We start from the raw sequence: 4,817 nt of genomic DNA on the forward strand, positions 1-4,817 counted from the left end.
TGTTTGTCCTGTTTGTCAGGTGACAGAAGAACCAACACAGAGCTCAGAGAGCAATGGTGACACAAGGTCACAGGTGAAACTGGAGGATGACCTGATGGTTCATGACTGTATTTGAAGCACATGTGTGACTGCATGTATGTGGAGTGTCTCACTGTTATTGATCAGGTGACAGAGGCAGCTCTGCCATGTAGCTCAGAGGTGGAGAGGAGAGCTCACAGGTGACTGTAGATTAACTAGTATTTATCATGACAGTTGTCAGGCTGCTGATGTAAACTGATTCATTAGTGTATGTTTGACAAAGAATCTGAATTGACACGTCTCACTTTTTATATGACACGAATCCATGTGTTACTTTATCAGGTGACAGTATGTCCTAGTGCAGTCAGAGGGGAGGAGCCAGGGCCAAAGGTGAGGCCCATCAAGCACAGAATAATAATTTAATCTGAGGATAAAACGCAGGTACTGAGGCTGAAAGAAGCTTCAGTGCTCTCAGAAGACTAAAAACATGCTAAGGTCAACAATGACTCAAACGAGATGAAACAATGCTGCTGTGTGTCCACCAGCAGAGACTGGACAGTATAGATGGAAACCAACATGCCAGCAGTTTGTCTCTGTTAGTGAGAGGAGCAGGCCTGTGTTTGGCTGCTTCACATAGTGGACACTGAGTTGTTGTGTGGGACACCAGTAGGATTAATGTCTGTTGCTGTAACAGCAGCTCATGTTTAGAATAAAAAGCTCACTGATCTGATCGGGGCAACAGTGCCTAAACTGTTGCATCATGTTGCTGAGAGATCTTTTACTTTGTGGTCATCTGAGATCATCATCAACTTTATTTATAAAGCACTTTAAAACAACCACAGCTGACACAAAGTGCTGTACACTGGAACTGTAAAATAAAATTACATGAGATATAAATAAAACACAAATAAAAGAAGAGTGAAATCATTAATTAAATAACTACTTCAATTAAAAAAGAAACTAAGTCTCACTGAGGTTAAAAGCCAAGGAATAAAAGTGGGTTTTAAGACGTGATTTAAAAGTGGACAGTGAAGGGGCCTCTCTAACGTGCATGGGCAAATGATTCCATAACTTGGAGCCACAATAGAGAAGGCCCCGCCCCCTCTGAGCTTCCTCCTGGATCTCGGTACCTCCAGGAGCAGCTGGTCAGCTGACCTGAGAGACCGACAGGGTGTGTGGGGATGAAGAAGCTCAGAGAGGTAGGGCGGGGCAAGACTGTGAAGGCATTTAAAAACAAACATAAGAATTTTAAAATGAACTCTAAAAGACACAGGCAGCCAGTGCAGAGAGGCCAGCACGGGGGTTATATGCTCTCTTTTTTGAGTTCCTGTTAGGAGTCGTGCAGCCGCATTTTGAACCAGCTGCAGACGTGAGAGCAATGACTGACTGACCCCCACATAAAGTGAGTTACAGTAGTCCAGGCGGGAAGAAATAAAAGCATGGATCACTGTTTCAAGGTGCTGCCTCGAAAGAAAAGATTTTACTCTTGCCAGTCGCCTTAAATGATAAAAACCGGACTTCACCACTGCTCTGATTTGGTTGTCCAATTTAAAATCACTGTCCAACTTAAAACCAAGGTCAGTAGATGAGTAGTTTTATGGACAAAACCCACCAGGTCATTCAGTGTTCCCTTAGTACACTGAGTTCCCTTGTCTAGTTCGCGTCTATGTGTATCCTAAGTTCCTATATCCCCGTGTTCAGTCAGTGTTTGTCTGCCCTGTTCCCACGTCTCTGTTCCCTTTGTTATAGTGCCTGCCCGTGAGTCTGTGTTATGTTTCCTGTTTTACTTTGAAAGTCCATGTCTGATGTTAATGTGTCTGGTTTTGCTTCCTCTTGTCTCGTTAGGCCTGATTTGCCCCAGCTGTGTTTCCCTCCTGTTACCCATTCCCTGATTGCTCCCTCTGTGTATTTAAGCCCTGTGTTTCTCTGTGTCTGTGTCGCCATCTACTGTTTTCACACAGCCACACCTAACAAGTGCTAATGTATCAGAGATGTTGGTGTACTATAACTGAAGTAATGATGTTAAGTCCTTAAAGTCATATTCTTTATTGTCATGACTGTATTTGAAGCTATTTTTATTTTTGTATGATACCTGATTTATATGAAACATGGCTGCAGTAAACTAAAGTCTACAATACTTAGTCAGCCATTTGCTTAATAGTAATTTAACATTATATCATTCACATATAATATAATTCACATCGCACAGAGACTACAAGCCCATTATCATCAATGGAGCTCCAGTGGAGAGGCTGCAGTCCTTCAAGTATCTTGGTGTCCACATCTCCTCAGACCTGACACATTCAGGTCCAGACCAAAAAGGCTAGGCAGCGCCTGTATCACCTACGACAACTGAGGAAGTTCAGGGTCTCTCCAAAGATCCTCAGGATTTTCTATACAGGCGCTGTGGAGAGCATCCTCACACAGAACATGACATCGTGGTTCGGGAACAGCTGTGTGAAGGACCAAAAAGCTCTCCAGAGAGTGATCCGTACAGCAGAACGCTGCTGCAGGATTGATCTCCCCCCGCTTCAGGACACCTACACCAGGAGATGCCGGACTAGAGCAGCGCAGATACTGAAGGACCCGTCCCATCCTGGCAACAAACTGTTCCAACTCCTGCAATCTGGTAGAAGGTTCCGCATCATCCGGGCAAGGACGGAGAGACTCAAGAGGAGCTTCTATCCCCAAGCCATCCGTGCCCTAAACACACACACCCGCCCTCTCACATCATCTATAACTGACTGAGACAGGACTCTTCCAGACACTCTAAACCAAGGCACAATGTACATTTCAATTCCTTTAATTTTAAATATGTTTATATTGTCTATCCTGTAAAATAGTCAGACGTCTATTCATATTAATGTACAGAATTCACCTGCTTGCTGCTACTACTGCACATTCACCCAGTGTATATGCTATATATATATAATACTATATATATATACTATATATATATATATATATATAGTATTATATATATATATATATATATAGTACTATATATATATAATACTATATATATATATATATATATATATATATAGTATTATATATATATAATACTATATATATATATATAATACTATATATATATATAATACTATATATATATATAATACTATATATATATATATATATATATATATATATAGTATTATATATATATAATACTATATATATATATATATATAGTATATATATAGTATATATATATATATATATATATACTATATATGTGTATATATCACTGCTGCCTGTAACTACGCTCAAACTGTTAATGCGATCTTATTTTAATAAACAACACTGTCAAATGCAAAACTGGGGTGGCACTTGGGGTGGCAAGGGATCATTTTAGGGTGGCACATGCATGCCACCCTTCTAGATCCGCCCCTGAAGACATCACATGTTTGCAAAAGTGCTCTAATGTTTTCGGAGACAACCCCTTGGCTTCCGTACTTGCGCATCGCTGTTCCACTGATGTATTGTTGTTCTAGTTAGAGTATTGTTGTTAGCCTATAGCCTATCATTCAGCATCGCCTCACTCAAAACGCGCAATGGGTGCTTCGACTTACGAAAATGTTCCACTTACGAAAGACCTTCGGAAACGAATTAATTTGGTAAGTCGGGGTTCCACTGTACCTTACAGTGTAAACAAGTATGACTAGGTGTCTGTTGAGTCTCAAGTAAGTTGCCTGCAATGATATTTAAAGTCCAGCAGGTGTCAGTATGGAGCAAAACAGCAACACTGTGTCGACACAGTATCGGTACAGTTTGGGGAATGTGCTGAAACGCTTCACGAAGCCTCATCTACCCATCACTAAACAAAACTAACCTCAAACCTGAAATCCTTAGAAAGATATGCAGGGAGACGTGAAGGAGACGACACAGACGAACCAGCGACGAACACGAGACAACACACACTATAAATACACAGAGGGGAAACTACACACAGGAGGGAGGCACGGCCGATTCTGATTGACAAGACGAGACAGGGGAAACGCAAACTGAACACTCTGGCATAAGACACAGACCTTCACAATAAAACAGGAAATGCAGAAGGAAGCCACATAACAAGCCCTAAAACTAGAACTCAGGAAACACTAAAAAACTAAGGAACCATGAGAAGGAACCAAAACTCAAAAAACACTGGGCCACCCACCCAGGACCATAACACTTCAGATCTGAGCAAGCACGCTGCCATGGGAACGTGACATTGACAGAGAAACCCCCGGATCCTCCCCCTGACATGACCGCTGTGGGCAGACCTCCACCCGCCCCACTCGGGAGTGGAAACACAAAACATTATTTTATGTCATGTGCTGGAATATACAGGAAATAGGTTTAAATGTTAAACACATTTCATCAAGTCAAAAACAGCTATAATATAATTTAATCTTTTCTTGATGCATAAAATAAAAAGATTAAAAACAATAAAACAATTAAAAGAAAGGCTTTTTAATTTGATTCATTTCTATATGATGGATTATGCAGAAAAAAGTCTCGGGCTGAAACGTCTACTTTCTACTTTATTACGTATTCAAGTCGTGTTTTTTTAAAGAGTAAAGTAACCAAATACTTTTGAAAATAAGTAATCAGTAAAGACATGGGATTACTTAGTAACTGAGTGCTTATTTCCAGTAACTTGAGCAGCACAGCTTGTAATGAAGTAAATGTTGTGTATGATGTGAATGAAAGAGAGCCTGGTGAGGTGAGTCAGTCTTTACACAGCTCTGTTAACAACATGTTGTTGCTGCTGCACAAAGATCAGGAATGCTGCAAACTGAAACTCTGCTGCA

The sequence above is a fragment of the Aulonocara sp. 'chitande type north' Nkhata Bay genome, unplaced genomic scaffold (genome assembly GCF_057382095.1).
Source record: "Aulonocara sp. 'chitande type north' Nkhata Bay isolate Kocher_YH1m ecotype deep benthic unplaced genomic scaffold, A_spYH_male_GT1.1 unmapped_scaffold_20, whole genome shotgun sequence".
NCBI lineage: Eukaryota > Metazoa > Chordata > Actinopteri > Cichliformes > Cichlidae > Aulonocara > Aulonocara sp. 'chitande type north' Nkhata Bay.